This window comes from Microtus pennsylvanicus, chromosome 9 (genome assembly GCF_037038515.1).
Source record: "Microtus pennsylvanicus isolate mMicPen1 chromosome 9, mMicPen1.hap1, whole genome shotgun sequence".
Taxonomy (NCBI): Eukaryota; Metazoa; Chordata; class Mammalia; order Rodentia; family Cricetidae; genus Microtus; species Microtus pennsylvanicus.
In genome coordinates this window covers 87240760-87255061 of record NC_134587.1, presented here as the reverse complement: position 1 = coordinate 87255061, position 14302 = coordinate 87240760, and the positions used below count along the sequence as shown (strand labels likewise).

At 43.4% G+C, this 14302-nt stretch overlaps 1 protein-coding gene across 10 annotated transcripts in view; it reads left to right on the top strand.

Moving 5' to 3' along the window:
• Tenm3 (teneurin transmembrane protein 3) overlaps nucleotides 1–14302 on the top strand; it is a 458688-nt gene that overhangs the window by 251893 nt on the left and 192493 nt on the right. The window lies entirely within an intron of this gene.

Here is a 14302-nt window from a genome sequence, read left to right as displayed (position 1 = left end):
AGCCGTGTGCCTGCATACAAGATAGCACGTATCTCTTTCTTGTAACAACTCACACGATTCCCATGTTTCATGTTGGGGCACACATAAGTAAACACTAAGGACATTTCCTAAAGTATAAGTAGGCTTATATGTGCTTTATAAATTTAGTAGTAAAATGGTATATTTATAAAGACCTTGGTAGAGAAAGTAATTGTCTTATGAGCATAACTACATAAGCCTCAAACTTAGTTAGTTAGAAAAAAAGAATTTCAGTTACCTTATTTCACTAAATGAAAAATACCCCAAAATTAAAACTTTAAATTAAAGTAATCCTTCACTTTTTTTTTTTTAGGTATACGTTGTTCTAAGTGTTATATTTTAATCTCCTGTGTAAGAGTTACCTCATTTTTACAGATGAGACGCTAAGGGATTTAAAAGAGGAAATCGATTAACCCAGTTAGGAAGCTTGGATGAGGAGCCTGAACCCAGCTGGTGACGGACTGAGTGTCTGTGTAGACCAAATTTAGTAAGTTGAAGGAAGCTCTCACTCTTGTGATGCTCTTCAGAGAGAGAGACTGAGCCTTTGGGGAAGTAAGGAAAGTTCGAGAAGCCACAAGGGTAGAGCCCTGAACCTATAGGATTGACGTCACTCCGGAAAGAAACTCCAGAACTGCCCACCAGATTCCCAAGCCTAGCCACGGAGAAGGACATCCTTTCAAGTCACAGAGTTGTCAGCAGAAACCAACCCTTCCACGCCTTAGTGGGGACTCCTAGAACTTAAACAACAAATCTAAAATGAGCCGCCTGGTCCATGGTGTTTAGTTACACGTGGTTGAGACCTCACGCACCAGGTCATCCAAACTGGTATCCACTGTTCACTTACTTCTAGGGAAGTTTTTAAATACATTGATACTAAACTACTTGCGGGCTGATGAGATAAAAGATCAGAAAATCTGTGAAGCACAATGTCAGCCTTTTTTTCCCTCTGTGTTGGCAGGCTGGTGCTTAGTGGCACTGAGCATCCCAGCTACCCCAATTACAGCTATTGCTTCTTTAACGTACAGCAGAACCTTATCAACTGCCCAGCCCTTCACATATACAGTGCACGCGGTGGATACAGCAATACCGTATTTGTTTTCGAAATTTTTGCCTTTGGTCTTTTCTGTGTTCTTTCTGTACCAGCCTGGCTTTTGTAGATGCCAGTAAAGTGTTAGAAAAAGTATATATTGGGGGTTGGGTAGCGTTGCATTCACATGCAAAATCCGTATCCCCAAGACAATAGCGTCAAAGAAGGGGAAGCTGCAGGTACACGTAGAGGCTTTGTTGGACACGTAGAGGCTTTGTTGAAGCCTATGACTGTTCTTAAATCAAAGAACATCATTGCTTGGTTTCCATGGAGTAGTTCACCAATAGTGCCTATGCCACGAACAGAAAGAAGGTAGCAGTTGCGTGCAAGAGTCTTGCATCTGGGTAACACTTAATGCTAATGATAGCACAGCATCTCTGCCTCGAGCCGTACTATAATTGGAAGGAAGTCCTAAACGGAAGATTCAACTCAGTTTCAGCGCATTAGCAGACACTATGGCCTCAGCTGCCGAGAACAGACAACATCAAAACTCTAGGGGGAAAAAAGCGGTGTCAGAGGTAGCACGTTTCACGAAACGATTTCAGTGCAGCTATTAGGGAGTTTGTTTCCTGATCACTAGCCCATTCTGTGGTTGCAGAAACATCTAAGAAATGAAAATCAGGTAAAGACGCCTACAAAGGAGACTCTCCTTTCCCCAATGACTAGATTCCCCTCTCCCTCCACCACACCCGAGACTGATCCCAGGAGCTTATACGTGCTAGCTAGGCACTCTACCCCCAAGCTACCCCCCAGCCCCAGATCTGCTCCTCTCTTCGCCTTGAAGAACCTCCGGGCTTTTCAGCAATGGTTTTCTTTTTTTTTTCTTTTTTTTAATTAATTTATTTATTAAGGATTTCTGCCTCCTCCCCGCAACCGCCTCCCATTTCCCTCCCCCTCCCCCGATCAAGTCACCCTCCCTCATCTGCTCAAAGAGCAATCAGGGTTCCCTGACCTGTGGGAAGCCCAAGGACCGCCCATCTCTATCCAGGTCTCCTAAGGTGAGCATCCAAACTGCCTAGGCTCCCCCAAAGCCAGTACGTGCAGTAGGATCAAAAACCCACTGCGATTGTTCTTGAGTTCTCAGTATTCCTCATTGTCCTCTATGTTCAGCTAGTCCGGATTTATCCCATGCTTTTTCAGACCCAGGCTAGCTGGCCTTGGTGAGTTCCCGATAGAACATCCCCATTGTCTCAGTGTGTGGGTGCACCCCTCGCGGTCCTGAGTGATGGTTTTCCTTGTGACTTTACTGCTCACACTCGCCCTCAGTTGGTTTGAGGTGTGTTTTGGTGATGTGACCACGTACTGAAGCAAGCCACTAAGGCGAGGAAAGAATCGTTTTGATTCCCAGTCTCTGAGGGCTCGGCCCTGGGTCAGCTGGCTCCATTTCCGTTAGGCCTGGAGCAAGGCAGATGCCTCATGGTGGGAGGACATTGCTCCCCTTATGTCACCCAGGAATGGCAGAGACAAGGAAAGGGGAGAGAGACAACATGTAACAACATAGGCCCTTCGAAGACCAGGAGTCCCAGCCAGAGGGCCTTAAGCTCATCATTGGGGTCCTCAGGATCCCACTTCCCGTGGCAGTACCACCAACACTGAGCCTTTTCTGAGGGGCACTTCCCCCAAACTGTAACAGGATGGAGCTCTGATACACAGTGGTTTTTACTAGAGGTGAAAATATTAAGATGAAGATGTTAACCGAGTTTGGTTTTCAGCCAAGGTATGATTTTTAATATTATCACAGAAAACAATGTATTTATGACATAACATGATGGGGGTTTGTAAGATTCCCATTGAAAATAAAGTGATTTTTTTATTATATATCTAAAATGTTTCATATTTATGACCAAAGGGACTTTTTGTTCTCTTCAGTTTTAACACAAGATTAGCGCACGTGTGTCAAGATTGTATTGTGCAATACTTAAAATAGGGAGAAATTTAAAAACTGAAAAATCTTATTTAGCTTAAGACCCCTTTTTGATCCCCACACCCAATTCTTTGAAGTAGAAGAGAGAAACGGATACCTAGTGGTTCATTTATTTGCACAGAATTGTGTTTAACTGCAGCAAATACTCACCTGTTTCTGCCGCATCCTTTCCTCGGATCTTCCCACTGCACTGGACGTTGTCTTTGGTGCAGAGTGTGTTCTCTGAGAGGCCTCGTACATTCTGCACTGCTGGGAATATCTGATTTGCTCCCATTGCTCCCAAAGTCATGTCATGGTACAGCTTCCCATTGCCTTCCATCGTTCTTGACCCGCATTGCAAACGTGTTTTATTTATATCATACTGGATATTCCACTTAAAGTCAATAAAAGTTAATTGCACTAAAATCAAATGCTCATTAGGTCATAAGGAGAGGGAACAGTGTGTATCGATTATCTGCCAGCAATTTTTTATTGTCAACACGGAGACAGCTTTTCTTTTTTGCTAATTCTCAGGCAAAATATTTTTTTAGATGAATACATGACTGTCCTAAAAGCATACACAGAGGCTTTTAAAGGTTATTTTTTATATATTTTCTGTGCATGCATGGTAGATATGTTCTGTGTGTGCTTCTGTTAGAAATAATTCTGCACAACTGTGAATTCTATGGGGGATAATCCGTCTGTGGCGATACTGGTGATAATTACGTGGCCAGATAAATTTTGTAACCAGCGAGACAACCACTTACACTTCTGGTCACACACTGAACTGTTCAGGTGCTGGCAGATGAACTCTCGTTGAGTTCCAGTCATAGCAGACATAGGAAGGTCCATCAAAGGGAAGTGTAGTGGTTTGAATAAGAATAAGGCCCTATAGGCTCATATATTTGAATACTTAGTTACCAGGGGGTGGCACTATTTGGAATAGTTATAAGGATTCGGGGGTGTGCTCTTATTGGAGAAAGTGTGTCACTGGAGGTGGGCTTTGAGGTTTCCCAAGCCCACACCAGGCCTAGTCTCTCTCTACCTATGTCTGGGTCAGGATTGTAGAACTCTCAGCTACTTCTCCAGCACAAACACCATATCACATTTGGCATAATTATGCCTTGGTGAGATATATAGTGTGTTCGCGATTGTATATGGGATAGTTCTATTATGGGTTACACACATGGGATAGTTGTATCACGTTCGGTGTAATTATGGAATGGTTACTGTTTCCATTTGGAAATGAGGTTTGACATATGGAGGGAGATAGGATGCTGTGTCAAGTTGACAAGAGGTGCATTTGTAATGGCTGTTCTTGGTTGTCAACTTGACTCCATATGGAATTAACTAAAACCCACATGCTGGGCACACCTGTGAGGGATTTTTCTTAATTAAATCCAATGAAATAGATTTAATTCTCACGTTCTCATCTGGATGTTTGAGGTAGGAAGATGCACCTTTAATCGAGGTCTTCTGAGGTGGGAAGATCCTGCTAGTTTGGTCCACACCTGGAACAGAGAAGAAGGAAGCTGTCTCTTTTTCGCCTGCTTGCTCTCTCCCTTGCTAGCAAATCCATTCCTTCACTGGCGTTAGAGCCTCCTTCTTCAGGATTCTACTGTATAGGAAGACCAGCTGGGACAGCCTGCCTTGTGGTTTCTTAGACCTCATAGGCAGTCATTGTTGAATTAGCTGCACCACACCCTGTAACTCTTTCTACTAAATCCCCTCTCCATTCATAGAGAGACTCATTCACTAACTTCTGCTGGCTAATATAGAGTTGGGTACCAGAGGTGGGGTCTGGAAAAGGCTTTCCAATTTGCCAACACCTACAGTTACTGAAGCCTCTGCGAGTGGCTGGGAGAGCACTGAAAGCCCAGGCCAGGACCAGTGTCTCTCTCTTCCTGCTGTCTTTAGATTCATATGTAGAATTCTCAGCTCCTTCACCAGCACCGTGTCTGCCTGCATGCTGCTGTGCTCCCCACCATGATGATAATGGACTGAACCTCTGAGACCATACGCCACCCCCAGTTAAATCTTTTCCTTTACATGTGTTGCTGTGTTCATGGTGTTTATTCACAGCAAAAGAACACTGACTAAGACAAGAAGTTAATGTTAGTCATGAGACATTATCTCCTAAGCAAAAATACTTCTTTCTATGCTATTCTCTAATGAGATATAAGAAAAGCATAGCTAGCCGGGCGGTGGTGGCACACGCCTTTTATCCCAGCACTTGGGAGGCAGAGGCAGGCGGATCTCTGTGAGTTCGAGACCAGCCTGGTCTACAAGAGCTAGTTCCAGGACAGGCTCCAAAGCCACAGAGAAACCCTGTCTCAAAAAACCAAAAAAAGAAAAAAAAGAAAAAAGAAAAGCATAGCTAGTCATAAGAAAGGAGGAGAGGTCTATATTCTGTAGAATGTTGCACGTGTAAGCGTGGTGTTTGGAATTTTGGAGAAGGCTGTGGAAATCCAAATAAAGTTCTGTTCTGTCCTCCTGGCCTTAGTGAATGTACACTGACTGAGTTTTCCCGTTCTTCTTGCCTTCGAATACCCATTCATAGGTAAGCATTCTTTACCATTCTGCCTGATGTATGAGTGATTTTCCTGGGTCAGCTTTCCGACTGATGGTTACTCTCTAGTGGTTTATTGTACACATTGCAAACCATCCAATGGATGTTAATTCCAGAGGTCGTGTTTCTCCCTGCCAAACTCCCTCATTTCCTTTCCCATAGCATCTAATTCCAGTGTTCTAAATTTTAAATCCTTAAGCGTTTCAGACAATCAGCAGAATTCCTTATTGTCTACCCTGTGAAAATAGAACATGCCAAGGGTCAGGGTATTACCTAGGATCTCAGGTACAGTTGAGGCATTACATTTGCTCTCTTCTGTGCACATTAAGAAGATTCCAGAGATTCACACACCTCTGAGAGGTTCAGTGGTGGCTTCAATGCTCTCAGCCCTTCTTCCGTCCCCTATGCTCTGGTTTATCTGTTCTTTCAGGCTCAGTGATGCTAACCTAAAGGACAGGGTGGGATCAACTGCAGGACTAGGATGAGCAGCTGCTCTTTGCCTAGAACACAGCCTGGCAGATGCTCAACAGATGGCCTAAATACATTAGTCCATAAAAATAGTCAATGTCCCTCATCAGGAACCTTGGGTGTGGCATTTTGAGAACTGTCACATTACCTTGGGTAGGAAGTATGGTTGCCCTCCCCCACAAAAAGTAAAGATCTGAAGAAGTTGTTTTTGTGTGTTTCTTTTTCCTCTGAGAAAGGGTTTCTCTTTGTAGCCCTGGGTGTCCTGGAGCTTGTTTGATGCTTTGTAGACCAGGCTGGCCTCAAACTCACAGAGATCTGCCTGCCTCTGCCTCCCAAATGCTGAGGTCAAGGGCGTGTGCCACCATGCTCAGCTGCCTTTTTATTTTTAATCCTCCCATGGAAGTATAACTCCAAGAAACAAAAGCAAATTCTCCTGATCCTAGAAGTATAGAAAATTGGCCAACCTCTGCACACTCAAGTAGTGTATTCCTTGTCATGGTACGTCTTCGGGCAGCTTGCTAGTGTGTCATTAAAGATTTTCATAGTCAAACATCTTTATATAAATAGTTTTTTAATCAGTTGTATAGATGGAGACAAAAACTGTATTATGTGTTTACATGAAAATCAGAGTTTTTAAATTGCTTTTGATTTTGAGTGTGTAACCGTGTGGTGTGAACTTCTAGGGAAGAAAATTTCCAGCCGTGCTGTATCTTAATGAGGGCTCTGGAGAGGCCTTTAATTCTCCCCGAGAATCTGAGATTAAGTAATAAGCAGAGGAAGAGGTTTGTGTGAAGATGATTCCCCGAGAGAGGTGGTATCTTTCTTTGCAGATTTGCCCTGTGCCGTTTTCTATGGTTATCTTATTAATGCAGTGTTTAGGGTAGGGTGTAAAGGAGAGAAGAGATAAAAGATAACTCCCGACTGTGGATTCTTGCTTTGATGTGGCCTCTCTTGAGTTTGTGGCCTGGCTTTTGACCTGTGTTCTCTGACTCACACCCTGGCTCCATTGACAAGGAAGATGGTTGCTAACTATTTTTGCTGTCCTAGAGAAGTGGGCAATTATCTATAATCTGTGTGAGGTTGTTGGGACAAAGGAAACGTTTGTTTTATTTAGAGCTTGCTATTTCCACTGTCATGGACATCAGGTCCTAACTCTGAACCTTGCTGTGCTGGGGTTCCCAGCACACCAGCCCTTAGGAGACAAAACAGAGCTAAGCCACCCCTCTTGGTTATATATACTAGGAAATCCTCCTAAAAGCCCTCCTAGAAGTCCTGCTCAGGGGAGCAGACAAAGAGAGGGCTTTATGTTTCGGTGTTGTGTTCTTTAGCACTTCTGCAAATGCAACCAACTGTCTCGGGCTGGGATATAGCTCAGTTGGTTAGCACATTTGCCTAGCATACAGGAAGCTTTGCTCACAACCTAGACATCAAACAGCATAGACTAGGTGTGGCCTTACAGACCGTGAGCCCAGTCAAAGCAAGATCGTCGGGAGTTCAAGATCATCCTCTGTTGTAGAGAGAGTTGGAAGCCAGCCTGGGCTACCTGAGAACCCATCTTAATCAAACAAAAACAAAAGGGGAGAAATGTTTCAATCCTCTCATCCTCCCTCTCTGCACTCCCCTGCCTCTGCCTCACCTCCTGACCTCCCCCTCTCCCTACTTCCTCCCTTGCCCTCTGTCCACCTTCCTTTTGCTATTAACACACTTTCCTCAAACTGAAGTTTTGCTCTATTCAAAAGCATCCCAGTATTCCAGCTCCCTTCACAGTAGCGTTTGTCTACCCTGGGGAACCTCTGCAAGCCAGCCTGCCTCTGACATCCTGGGAAGGAAATCCTGAGAGAGGTGGTTGGGGCAAAGCATTCTGGGACTGTAGCAGCTCTTGTCCCAACTGTGCTCACTTGCCCAGTGCAGGCGCCAGCCCCCCTCTCCTCCTCTCTTCTCACCTCACACTCACCTTTGGCTTGCTGCCACCTAGAGCCCACACATCCAGATGCTCACACTGCTCTTTTACCTCCCACCAGGTGTTGTTTTCTCTCCCAGCTTTCGCACTCAAAAGTCCATTTCTTCTCTGTCCCCAGAGCAACACAGCCGCCTCCTCCGTGTGAACCACAGAGGGGATGTTGCAGAACCGTGGTGCGCCAGTGTGGTTTTCCACTACACACACACGCACATGCACACACGCACACACACGCACATGCACACACACGTGCACACACGCACACACCATGTACACCTCAGCTGGATGTGGAGGTGTGCTGCCCCAGTGCCAGTTTCTCGGAAGGCAGAGGAAAGACGATTGTTGGAGCCTGTGAATTTGAGGCCAGTCAGAGCAACATAGCAAGACTCCATCTAAAGAGTTATTCAAGTCAGCAAATACACCCGGTTGTGCTCGATCATTTGATGTCCTTGGTATGGCAAGATCAAGGTCCTTCTTGGTAGAAAGGCACGAGCTTGGATTATTTTTGTTCCTGCGACATGTGTGTGAGGTTTTCCCTGTTGAAGCAGAGCTCTCTTCAGGAACTCTTGGCCGAGTGACTATAGTATTCATGGTTGACAAGGGTCTTCTCTTGTTTGGTTTTCCCTCAAGATGTGTCATCGCCCCCAAAGAACTTGTTTCCTCCTTGGTCTTTATAACAGTTACCTTTAACACTTATGGTTACCCAGGCACTGTGTCTTTTAGGTCTTGAAACAGTGCTCAGAACAGTTAGTAACACTGAAGGACGTATTCCATGAAAAATAAAGACCCAGTTTATTATCCTTTGCGTGGTCAGACATTTTGGTTCGCTTGGTGCTGTCAGTAGGGTTGTTGAACAGGAAGATTAGTCCAAAGGTTTGGTTCTGCCCCAGACAGAGCTCCAGTAATACAGGATCTGTGTCAATAGCATGATCTAACCGGAGTCTACCCATTCTGCACTAACTTCTGTGGCTTCTAGCCCTAATTGTCAACACGCCTGTTTGTTGTCTGCCACGACACAGAAGCAGATGGCCTTATGTGACGCTGTTAGAGAACGCACTTTGATAGCCAGGGTTGCAAAGAGAACAGAGTCCTTCTTGTCTAGCCTTTGTGTTTAATAAAATCCGAGGCTCAAAAGCATCTGCCAAATATATATATTTCAGGCAACTTAATAAATAAAACCAGGTCACTGTTGGGCTCTCATGGAAGCTTGAAGGGCAATGTGACCATGAGAAAGGAAAGAAGAAGAAAGGAGTAAAATGTGGTAGTGATTGAGCTTTACATAATGCCTGAGGCCAGGGAGTTTACTTTTTTACGTAGAGAATAATTTTAAGGAGGTTATTTTCCAAAAGACAATTACATTCACATGCATGCTCGTGCACTCATGACCATGTGAGCACACACATTTATTTATTTGGAAGCATATATAAGAATAAGCTTTATGATACAAGGAAACTATGTATTTGATAAGCCAGACCATCTAATAATATAATATTTAATATCTCTTTTTATGTTGTAGTTTATAAGAATATATAAAATATAAGCTTCCATTTTTTTTTGCAGATCTTTTTTACAAGAGTAGATTTGAAGTATCAAAACACAGATGCAGTTGCAAAACGTGTTCCTAAAAACCAGTATTTGGAATGAGTGGCTTTGTCCTCCTCAGAGAGGTGATAAATAAGAACTGTTCATTTTTAATTTGCTAATTATTTGGCTTAATAATAAATACTCGTTCATTTTTATTTGAAAGAGCAAAATATTTGTAGTCGCTTTTTGTTGCTGTGGTCCGATACCTGGGAAGACATCACAGGCTTTGAGCATTGAGGGCCATCTCACATCCAAACACATAAATGCCATGAAATCAATAACGTTTTGTAAAGAGTCTTTGAGGTACGATACTTTGTGAAAGTGCTATGAAATCCTAAGAAATTCACGGTGCTCGTGTGCTTCCAAGGACCTTGGCGTTTCTTTACAAAGAGCGTTTTGACTAAAAATAATATGGGTAAGCTCTGCTTTGTACCTGCTTAATACTTTCTAGTGTAATTCCTCAAAAGTACATAGCCAGTGCATACTTTTGCTTAATTTTTTCACGTATTATTCCCCCCCTCAATACCTCCCTACCCACCCCCAATTGACATTTTCTCTGTCTTATATTTTGTCTCTCTCTCTCTCTCAAAAAAGAAAATAACCCACAAAAACAAAAATCAATAGGACCAAAACTACCAAAACAAAATAAATCAAAAAGCGCGTGAAGTCTGTTTCATGTCGGACAACTCCTCTTAGACCTGGGACCTGCCCTGGGGTGTGGCTGACACGTCCTGAAATACTCCATTGGAGAAAGCAACTGACTTTCTGCTTTCCAGAAGTTGTCCGTTGCAAATCGCTTCTTAGTTAGAGGTGGGATTTTATGTCCACTTTCTTCTCTCCGCACTGGGACTCCATCTGACGTAGACCCGTGCAGGCCTTCTGTGTGTGGCCACAGTCTCTGTAAGCTCATGTGTACATCGGCCCTGTTGTGTCTGGATCCCCGCTGGCTCTCACAGCCTTCCTACCTCCACTTCTGCATAATCCCTGAGCCCTGCGTGGATGGTTGGGTGGAGACCTCCCTTTTAGGACTGAGTGTTCCAAGGTCTCCCACTCTCTGCACATCATCCAGCTATAGGTCTCTGTATTCGTTCCCATCGACAGCAAAGAGAAGTGTCTCAGAGGGGACTTGAGCAAGGTACCTATCTGTGGGTGTAGCATGGACTCAAAGATGAATTAAAGAAGATAAAGGGGTCATAACCTGCAGAAGTAACCATGGCACAAAGGGAAAAGTAAAAGGAGCTATTGAAAAAAAAAACAGGAAACTTTGTTGTTGGAGGCTGCTTGTTTGTTCGAGGCTGCCCAGACCATGAAATAATCACTCAGAATCTATATTAATTAAATCACTGCTTGGCCGTTCACTTAGGCGTCTTTCTGGCTAACTCTTATATTCTAAAACTAACCCATCTCCGTTAATCTATGTATCACCACGTGGCTTACCAGGGAAAGATCTGTCCAGGGTCTGGTGTGGCTTCTCCAGTAGGGCTCCATGGCTTCTCCCTGACTCTGCCTACTCTCTATATGTATTTCTTCCACCCTGGCTAAATTTATGTTAAGCCATTGGCTGGAAGCAGCTTCTTTATTAACCAATAAAAGTAACACATATACAGAAGGACTTCTCTCACCGAAACTCTTTAAGGAGAATCAGGGAAGAGATAAGTGATATCCTCCGAGCAAAGTCAGGAGTGTTGTGTTTCTTAGAGATTGAAGCAAGTGGGATTTGCATGTAGAAAAAGGAAGGACAATGTTTTAAGAGATTAAAGCAAACTACAACTCAGAGGAAAGATGGATGAAGAGGATGCCTGAGGGAAAATTTGGCAGATGTATGCTGAACTTCCTTTTTTCCTTCCATTTTAATTTTAATTTTATTTTATCTATTTTGCCTGCATGTATGTCTGTGTAACACTTGTGTGCCTGCCTGGTGTCCACAGAGGCCAGGAGGGGGCGTTAGATCCCATGAAACTGGAGTCAGGGATGTTTGTGAACCATCATAGAGGTGCTGGGACTCAAACTTGGGTCTGTCCTCTGGAAGAGCAGCCAGTGTTTTGAGCTATCTCTCCAGCCCTGGGGCAGTCAGACTTTCTTTCTTAAAGACTTATTTATATTGTCTTAAAAATATGTATGTGTATATGTGGGGTGTATACATGTAAGTTTAGGGGCTCATGAAACTCAAGCCATCAAATCTCTCGGCAGATGTGAGGTATCTAGCATGTGTACTGGGTCTCTGAGAGAAAAGTACATGCTTTTAACTGCTGAGCCATCTCTCCAGCTCCCCATGTCGGACTTTATGTGACCAAATACCCCTCTCACTCTGAGGTTATTTTTGTTTGATAGGCACTAGGAAACCAGTTGTAATTTTCCAGAATTACAGTGGCATCCTCAGATCTGTGTCTCAGTGATGTATGAGGTTAGTTTGTCCCAAATCCATGTATCTAAAACCTTTTTGTGACTCTGAGCAAAGCTTACCCTCCGTGGATTAGCTCAGCCCCAAAGGCCGAAGGTGCAGCTTGCGTTGTTCCTATGAGATGCGCTCACCTGACTTAGTCTCTCAAGCATCTTAATAATCTCTACTCTAGACACTGTTCTCTGTTACTTTATGTCCATTTTGAACCTTGGTCCCTAAATGCTTCCCTGGATATTCAGTAATTCTTTATTTACAGACTCTAAAATGACTTCTCTCTGTTCTCAGTATGACTCATAGTTATATTTGTTTTAGGCAAATATTTTGTTTTTTTAAAAATATTCCAAGTCGTGCAACTGATCATATTTATTCTTTGTGTTGGAAGCTGCGATGTTGACAGCCAAATTTTTATGCCTCTTTAAAACTGTAGCGAGCTGTGTAGCCCTAGATCTGTCTCTCTCTTTCCTACTTCTGTTCTTTAATTCTGTCATCTCTTCTGGCTGTGTTTAGCTCTATCTCCTCTTGCTAGGATTTATATGCTTGCTCCATGTTGAGTAGATGGTGGAGATAAATGCACACTCCAGCCATGTCCCATTTGCCCAGAATCTTGAGAACTGGTGTGAATTCTGAGTCTGTGGATATTGCTTCTCTCCATGATATGCTGTAGAATTTAAACATTCAGCTATTCTGCTCAGACGCTCCCATCTGAGTCTGTAGAGATCAGGACCTTTGGCATCTGGACCTGTTGGCCTGGTAGATCTCTTGGCTGTGTAGCCAAATGAAACCTGGTCCCAGCAGCAGTACTGCATTGCTGAAGTGGCTGGATGGGCCATGGGAAGAACTGGTGCCAAGTCCTTACTAAATGCTTAGAAAGTGAACAACTTAAGCTCGGGAAACTCGGGGCAGATTTTTGGTGCGTTAAATGGAACTTTCCCTTAGTGGCTGCATGTTGATTTGTTTTAAGAGGAATCCTGAACTAACACATTCAAATACATGGCAGAGATCTTAAATTTATTTAGCGTTGAATAGCAACCTCCACGTCCACGCATGCTATTTCCCCGTTTGTAGAGTGAATTCACCTGGGTCCCGACTCAGCACATCCCTGTAGCACAGAATGTGGTTACATGTTTGCCGAATGTAGGCATAAATGGACAACGGAGTAGATTTGATTGAATCCGTCGAGTTGTCCTGAGATCATACAGAACGGGCTCTACCATGACTCTTCACAAAGAATTAACTTGGTTCTTCTGATTCCTAGACGCCTCGGACCATTTAGTAGTTGCCATAACAGACATGTGTAGAGTGCCGTGCCATTCTTGGACGATACCAAGCTCAAAGGCATGGCGTCACTCGGCCCCTCCTGCCTTCTCGGCAAAGTCTCATCACCTTGTCCTTTGAACTATTTCTGCCTTGCTCTCTTTGTTTCCATCCCACGCCCCCACAGCTGCCGCTTGCCATGGCGGACTGTGCGGAGCTTTCTGAACGTGCCTTCCAGCTTTCCGTGAAGAATCTCATGTGTACCAGTGCTGAGGAAGACAGCTCTAATTAATTACACGAGACCTGAATAATGAATCTTCCGTGGGGCTTACACTGAGGCCTGGTGTCGTGAAAGAACTTCAACTCTGTGCCGTTTTAGCCCTGCGATTCCTTCTAAGGCGCACTGCCTTTCTAGCGAGACTTAGACCTTCATTTGTCCTGATCGCCAAGACACTGAATCAGGGAAGCTTTTTGAGGTGTCTAGTGTGGAGAACTTTAGGAATAGCGGCTCCACAAGGAATTCACTTGCTGTTATAGATTTAGATATTTTTGTCTCTGCGTTTCTTTTCAAGAGTGAGAAGTTGTTGGTTGTTAAGCTACAGGATAGGGATTATTAGACACCGGTAGAAACATATAATAATCACTGACGTTATGTGTTGTGGGAGGAGCTATCTTTATTGCTGATCTGCTACAGAAGTTTGATCATAAAGCCCACCCTATTTCCAGTCATGCATTCATTTCATGCAACCAGAATTATAGCACGTGACTATATTATTTTCCTTAATAATCACTGCTGGATTTCAAAGTCTTTGAAAGATAGTCATGGCGTTTCCTATTCTGTTTTAATATAGGTATTTATATTAATAGCATGATTTAATAAGATACTTTAAAGTTATATTGCATTTTTGAACTATATTTAATAAAAATAATAGGTATCTTATGTGTAGAAGAAGATAATAAGTTTGATATTAAATTAAGGAATCATCCTTCTGGTAAAATACAGTGTTTGTCAATTTAGTAAACTATACATCCAAAGCTAAGACATGCAAAGTAGATCTCAG